At 28.6% G+C, this 8,359-nt stretch overlaps 1 long non-coding RNA gene across 1 annotated transcript; it reads left to right on the top strand.

Moving 5' to 3' along the window:
• The first annotated feature begins 807 nt into the window (after positions 1 to 807).
• On the top strand, positions 808 to 1,932 carry LOC142225258 (uncharacterized). The gene is made up of 5 exons (XR_012719219.1): positions 808 to 864; positions 993 to 1,037; positions 1,208 to 1,272; positions 1,671 to 1,736; positions 1,866 to 1,932. It is a non-coding gene; the product is annotated as an uncharacterized LOC142225258 (long non-coding RNA).
• The last annotated feature ends 6,427 nt before the right edge of the window (positions 1,933 to 8,359 follow it).

Here is an 8,359-nt window from a genome sequence, read left to right as displayed (position 1 = left end):
TAAATAATAAGTGCAATTTACTATAAGATTTATTTGTATGAGAAAATATTTTTTTACGAAAAATGAACTTGAAAGTGGATAGCAATTTCTTACTGACAATTCTTATAGTTAATAATTGTTGGTAAAAAATTACCCAATGAAATATTTTTAGTTCACATGTAATAAAATTTATAGACATTTTCGTCAAAAATGGTAGATAACATTTCTTGAAAATTTGGCAAATTTTAAGTTAAACGTTTCATCGTTCATAAACTGGTGTGCCTTTACGAATATTATTCTTAGAGTAAATTTTCAGCAGATGCGACGAACTAATGAATAGTACAAAGATTTTTATCGGCATAGTGGAATGTGATTAATGTAAAGATGATGTTACTTGAGTTTTGTTGTGTATACATGAGCGTGGGTTGTTTTTATTTTTGTTCATTTAGTGGTTTGTGTGTGTGTGTTTATTGTGTGGATGGTTTATTTGGCTGGATGAGGTGTTGTTTTCAATAAAGGCACATGTGTTTTTGTTGTTGTAGGAATGTTTTGGCTTTGCTTGGTTTTGTTTGGCATGCTTCAGTTGTATATTTGGCGTTGGCGTGGACTGTTGCATCTTTTAAGTAGGTATGCAACAAGGGAATATAAAGGCATGGAATATTTTTGATTTTTGAGACATATATTGGTGTTTGTTTATTAAACCTTTTAAATGAAAGTTATTAATATTTTATCGGTAGTTTAGAAAAAAGTTATTACGAATATTTAGGAAAATATGTTGAAAGTGTATTGAAATTTTTAGTATTCTATGTAAAAAATTAATATTCAATTCCAGATGAATTTGGAAAATTTTTATTATATCTCAGCGTATAGTTTATTCATAAATTGGTAAGTATTTTTTTAACATGACTTTCTTTTAAAAAGAATATTTTTTATGTATATTATTATTTGTTAATTATTTTTTTGGAAACCAGTTTAATGTTTTTCTTTGTTGTAAAAACAATATTTAATTTCAGAGCAACTCCAGATGGATTCGGACAAATTTAAAAAATAGAGAATTGGTAAGTTTTCTTTTAAAAATTGGCTTTATTTCAACTAGAATATTTACGTTTTTGTGACCTTTTTATCATCAAAATTACAGGTTTTTAATGCCTTATTTTAGTATTTTTTAATCAAAATTTTTGGAAACCAATGTAATATTTTTAATGTAAAAACAAATATTTAATTTCAGAATAACCCCTTAAAAATTTGGACAAATTTTTAGTACTCCTTTGCCTGTAATTTAATAGTGAATTGGTAAGGATTCTTTAACTTTCTTTTAGCCCTGGACAGTCATCCTTATTTTTTGTACTTAACGTCATCCTTCGTCATTTTGACTACGGCTCATTTCAAGACGCTATACTTTTCATCGTGAGCGAAAAAGTGAACCAAACTTGAGTTTATTTTCTTATTCTATTTGGTTTTAAGTAGTATAAAACAAAAATTAATAAAACGGTCGAATTAGTATAACTTAAATTTACCATTTCCCAATAGACTAAAATTTTAAATCGAAAATGAAATTACGTGTCGTCATTTTGACGAATGATGTCTGTCTAGGGTTATCAAGAATATTTGGTTTTTTATGCGTATTATTATTTTTTTCATTAAATTTTTTGAAAACTTATTTAATAATTTTATTTAATATTTAATTTCAGAGTAACCCAAATAAATTTGGACAACTTTTTATATTTCCCCTCAGCGTACAATTTAATAGAGAATTGGTAAGTTTTATATTAAAACTGTGGCTTTCTTTCAACTAGAATATTTATTTTATTATATCCTTCACATCGATAAAAACACAGTTTTATGAGTTTATATAGAATACTTCATTATTTCTCTAATTGTTTCAGGTACAAATTTTATGAGATACGTTTTCCAAAGAAAAGTTGAATTCTTTACACCATTTGATAAAATGCCCCCAAATATGGTAAGTTACAAGCTAAAATAAAGATTTAAAAAATTATATTTCATTACATGGTATTAATTTTTAACAATTTTCATCATTGCTTCCATTTTTTTCCAGCAAGATATGTGAAAAAATTACCTACGATGAATAAAACAAGGATAAGTCAAAATGTTCAAACAGCGAGTTCAAATGAACTACTCTCTGTTCCACGTGGTCATAATTTTTATTCACAAAAAACATTGTATTAAGAACTTTCATCATAAGTTTTTATAATAAAGTACTTTTGCTTAAAGAAAGTTTAATTTTAATGTATGAAAATTTTCATAATAGTAAAACAGTTTGTTGTTCCTTTAATTATTTAATTTCTCTGTACTGTGGAATGATTGATTTAAAAATAGTTTAGTCGTCGTCATTTTAAAGAGACTGTTAACCAATTTTTATTATCGGGTTTCCCAAAAAATAAGCAAGTAAAACAAAATAATACTGACTTTTTAACTTGGTAGTGGTATATAAATCTTATGGCGTTGGAAAAATGAACTGAAATACAATGTTATAGATGAACTAAAATTTAAGAGAATTATAAACTAGACAAGTTGAAAAAAATCTTAAGGGCTAAATCATGGTCAATATTACTACAGTTTAGTTCATTTTGCAATGGAAAAGGGTTCACTGTTTTTTCAGTGTACATGACTATCAAATCTAAAAATTTGATTTTAGAAACTATACAGTGAAATCTCCAAAGTTGAAAACTAACGGTCTCCTAAATTTTGTCCACCTTTGAAAGGTGTTCAGGTATGAGGGGTTAATTTATGTGTTAATATAGCAAACGTCCCCAGACGGGTTTCCGGGTTTCAGAGTGTTAAAGTTTGAGAGGTTTCACTATATGACTATGGAGTATAGGATGGGGGTATATTAACTTTGTCCTTCCGTTTGTAACACATCGAAATATTGCTCTAAGGCCCTATAAAGTATATATATTCTGGGTCGTGGTGAAATTCTGAGTCGATCTAAGCATGTCCGTCCGTCCGTTGAAATTCACGCTAACTTCCGAACGAAACAAGCTATCGACTTGAAACTTGGCACAAGTAGTTGTTATTGATGTAGGTCGGATAGTATTGCAATGGCGTCATATCGGCCCACTTTTACGTATAGCCCTCATATAAACGGACCCCAAGATTTGGCTGAAATTTGGTACATGGTGTTAGTCTGTATCAACCATGCAAAAATTGGTTCATATCGGCACATAATTATATATATAAACCGATCCCCAGATTTGGCTGGCGGATCCTCTAAGAGAAGCAAATTTCATCCGATCCGGCTGAAATTTGGTACATAATGTATGTATAATGTCTCTAATCACCATGCAAAAATTGGTCCACATCGGTCCATAATTATAAACCGATCCCCAGATTTGGCTAGCGGATCCTCAAAGAGAAGCAAATTTCAACCGATCCGGCTGAAATTTGATACATGGTAGAAGAATATTGTCTCTAACAACCACGCAAAACTTTGGCCCACATCGGTTCATAATTATATATAGCCCCCATATAAACCGATCCCCAGATTTGACCTCCGGAACCTCTTGGAGGAGCAAATTCCATCCGATCCGGTTGAAATTTGGTACGTGGTGTTAGTATATGGTCTTTAACAATCATGCCAAAATTGGTACATATCGGTCCATAATCATATATAGTATTACCACTAAAAAGTAATTTCTTTAAATAAAAAATATCTTTAAATTAAGTGAGATCAAAGATAATAAATTTTCAAATATAGGCCAGGACCTATTTTGAAGATTTTGTATATTTGATTTTTAAATATGAAATGCTTTTCTGATATATCACAAGAAAATAATTAAAATTCGATTAATGAGACCTGTATTATAATTTTTAGGACCTAGATTTAAAGCTAAATAGGTCTCTAAAAAATTTCTTTATTTTAAAGATCAGAGTCTTTTGACTCAGAATTAATACCAAAATCCTTAAGGAAAGATCCAAATCTTTGAAGTAAACTCATTTAAGTAAACTCATGAAAATCTTTGAAGTAAACTCATTTAAAATTTTCTTAGTGCGTTTCCCCGCGTTTGGAATCAGTACAACATTAATTGACAAACTAAAATAATTAATTAATAAAAAAAAATTAAATAATTAATTAAGACAAAGTCCATGGAACTGGATCTATGTACCCAGCGCAAAAATTTGGAAATTCTTCCAAAGGCACAACTTTAAAAGCACTTCCAGAAGATGTACTCCCAATGATGTTCTTTATTTTAACTACCCAGGAAGTTCTTTTAATTCAATTGTTAATAACTTGGATTTTTCATAGTTTTAATGGGTAATTTTAACTTTTTGTGATTCGAATAAGTTAAAACAGAGTAAGAATTCAAAACATCATTTAAATTTTGTCGAAAAAATGCTAAATCCAATCTGAAAAAATTGTGAATTTTTGAAAATATTTGAGGTCAAACGTTTCTGACAATCGTTAAAATCCATTGAAAATTATACAAAATTATACAAAATTTTTTATTTGACAATATATCACAATTTTTTTTAATTTACATCCAAAACATTGAATTCGGATCACACCTAAAGAAGTGATGCAAATTCAGTGCAACGGCTTTTGAAATGGAGGACTTCTGTCCTATGACAAGCCCATGTTAAATTCATCGCTTCTGCGTCAATTTTGCACCAAAAGAACATTTTCATTACTTTTTTGGCGACGCTGTTTTTTTTGCTGGGTATTTTTTCAATGTAAAGTTACTTCCAGACATTTAATATTTATGCATTCTAAATCTCTGTTAGGTTTAGTATTTTGCGATTACTTGGACTTGACATTATGCGTTAAATACGGAAATGCTCTCTTTTATTAATTCTTTGTACTTTATACAAAGTTTTCTCCTTTCTTTTAAATTGAAAACCCCTTTTGTCAATAGAAAAATTAATGTAGCACTGTGCCAAGGGCGTTGCATACACATCCAACGCCAGGACCACAGTCACAGCCGCCACCACCACCACCACCACCAACAACAATGACAGCGATATGATACAAATATTTATTCCAAATTTGAATGGCGAATTTCGCCAACAGCTTTCAACAAAATCAAATCACCTCGAATGAATGCAAGCAAGCCAGCAGGCTGTTGTTGGTGTTACTGGTCACATAAATGGGACCAGTCCTCTTTCTCTGTCAAAAATGGGTGGTAACTTCAGTTGGTGTTAATAACAAGGAAAGGATGCAAAAGGTCCTAGAACTACTGCTGCTGTGTTGGTTAAATTATGTTTGCATTTAAAAGCTGAATGGGGGAAAAATACACAGACATCACAATAAACGAAAAATCAGTTAACTATAAGCCACCAAATGAAGAAGAGAGAACCACAGCTTGCATGCATTTGACTGTAAGTGAGAGCACGTGTGTGTGTCTGAAATGAATGTGGTACAAATTAGGGTGCCACACAGCATATGGATGGCATAAATATTTTCATACATTTGTACACATTTATTGTGGGCCATAGCGAATGCCAACCAAATCACAGCATTTTCGTCGTCCTGTGTCATCAACGCTCTGACATCCTTTGAACGGAAATATTTGTCATTGTTTAAGGGTGAACTTATGAGCAAAAACGAAATAAAAAATAGGAAATGGGATCTTGTTAAGATTTCATCGACACTCCACGTTGTTCTGGGTTGTTACTGTGAATTATGCGAATAAACCTTATATAAATAGTTGACAAAACAATTCAGGGTGGCACGATTTACAAGATTCACCACATATCATCTTTGCCGTTGTTTGATTTCGATTTTATGTAGTGTTCATTATTGTCCTGTTGTTGTTGTTGTTGTTGTTACTCATGTTGTTGTGGATGTTTGAACATTTGTATGTACAACACATTAACAATTAGCAAGATAAACATGAAAGAGAACTATGTGGCACAGTGGACGAAAGAGAGTTAAATTTATGATGAGATGAGAAATTTGAGATTGGGTTGCTTATCAAAATGTTTGCATTGAGTTATGGTATGGAAAATTCGAGTTTAGAAAATATTTGTGTTTCATTTGTGTCAAAATTTTTCCTTTTTTTTAGTTTATTTATAAAAAAAAAAAAACAAAAATAAAGTAACATTAAAAAAAATTAAAAATGAATTAATTTTATCTAAAACTATAATTTCCATATTGTGAAGGCTTAACTCTTTTTGAGTGTGGGATACCAATAACGTAGACGTACACAGAAAAAATGGTCAATAATATTTCTTCAATTAAAATTTAAATTGAAATAGAAAACAATTTAAATGAAAAGTTTAATTAATACATTAAAATTTTTAATCGAAATAAAAAATCAATCATAAAAAAAAATTAATTGGATCAATCTATTTAATAAGCCTCGGTGATGGATTTTTTTCCTTTTTTTTAGTTTATTTATCAAAAAAACAAAAATAAAGTAACATTAATGAAATTAAAAATGAATTAATTTTATCTAAAACTATAATTTCCATATAGTGAAGGCTCTCTTTTTGAGTGTGGGATACCAATAACGTAGACGTACACAGAAAAAATGGCCAATAATATTTCTCCAATTAAAATTTAAATTGAAATAGAAAACAATTTAAATGAAAAGTTTAATTAATACATTAAATTTTTTAATCGAAATAAAAAATCAATCATAAAAAAAAATAATTGGATCAATCTATTTAATAAGCCTCGGTGATAGATATTATCACAAAATTGGTCCAAAAAAATATAAATTTTTAAATTTGGTCCGATGGTCGGACCAAATGGAATTTGGATGGTTTTGGTCCATTTTCGTCAAATCGATCATTTTATCAAAACTTTCTATAGAAATAAAATTTTGACAAAATTTTTTGTAGAAATAAAATTTTGATAAAAATTTCTATAGAAATAAACAAACAAAATTTTCTATAGTAAAAAAAATTTTGCCAAAATTTTTTACAGAAATAAACTTAAAAAAATTGTATAGATATACAATTATGCAAATATAGAAATAAACTTAAAAAAAATTTGTATAGATATACAATTATGCGAAAATGGGAAAAACTAGGAAGAAAATTAAAAAAATATATATAGAAATAAAATTTTGCCATAACTTTCCATAGAAATAAAATTTTGACAAATTTTCTATAGAAATATAATAATGACAAAATTTTCTATAGAAATAAAATTTTGACAAAACTTTCTATAGAACTAAAATGTTGTAAAAAATTTTTATAAGAATAAATCTTCTATAGAAATAAAATTTTGACAAAATTTTCTATAGAAATAAAATTGTGACCAAATATCTAATTTTACAATTATTAATCGAGCTTTATGGACAAATTTAGATTAAGGAACTTGATTAATCTAAATTTGTCCATAAAGCTCGATTAATAATTGTAAACTTAGATATAATGCATTTGGACGTTAATTGCCTGTTTCGGTATCAGGCTAACATGAAAAATAATTGTGACAAAATCTTCTATAGAAATAAAGTTTTGACAACATTTTCTATGGAAATAAATAGAAATAAAAATTTTACAAATTTCCTATGGAAGTAAAATTTTGGAAAAATTTTAGCTTTTAAATTATATTAATTTAATGTGAAAAAAATGGTCCAATAGAAATAAAATGTTGTCAAAATCTTTTATAGGAATAATGTTTTGACAACATTTTCTATAGAAATAAAATTTTGACAAAATATATTTTGTCAAATAAATAGAAATTTTCTATGGAAGTAACATTTTGACAAAAATTTCTATAGAAATAAAGTCTTCTCAAAATTTTCTATAAAAATAAAGGTTTGACAACATTTTCTATAGAAATAAATAGAAATACAAATTTGACAAATTTTCTATGGAAGTAAAATTTTGGAAAAAATTTTAACTTTTAAATTATATTAATTTAATTTGGAAAAATGGTCCGCTGGTACGAATTTTGTTCGAATTTTGGAAAAATATTGATCCAAAATAAAAATTCATTGTGGCAACGCTGTTCGTAATTGAAACTAAAAAAAAATATATTTTTATGGGTAACTTATATGTGAGAAGAAAAAGGTAAGAAAAGTCGTGTGCGCCATTTTGTCGATCTACATCTTAAATTCTTCAAAGTTGTTGGGTGCTATCTATATACACTCAAAAAATGTGAACTCTGTATGGCTCCATGTGAAACGCCGAATCGGGCAGCACTCAGTGATTAGAGAGAAGTTCACCACTGTGGTATCACAATGGACTGAACAGTCTAAGTGAGCCCTATACAACGGGCTGCCACCTAACCTAACCTATATGGCACTAAGGTCAATTTATTTATTTATGTTTTGAGAAAGTTTCCTTGATTTTAATAATTTTTTGTGTACCTTAGTTAAATTAACTAAAAAAGAGATCACAATCAGTTTATGAATGATCGAATCGAAGTCTTTATCGGAGTTTTAAATATCTTAGCTCGCACCAAGAA

This window comes from Haematobia irritans, chromosome 2 (assembly GCF_050003625.1).
Source record: "Haematobia irritans isolate KBUSLIRL chromosome 2, ASM5000362v1, whole genome shotgun sequence".
NCBI lineage: Eukaryota > Metazoa > Arthropoda > Insecta > Diptera > Muscidae > Haematobia > Haematobia irritans.
The sequence above is the reverse complement of the archived record's forward strand: the minus strand, read 5'-3'. Positions and strand labels throughout refer to the sequence as shown.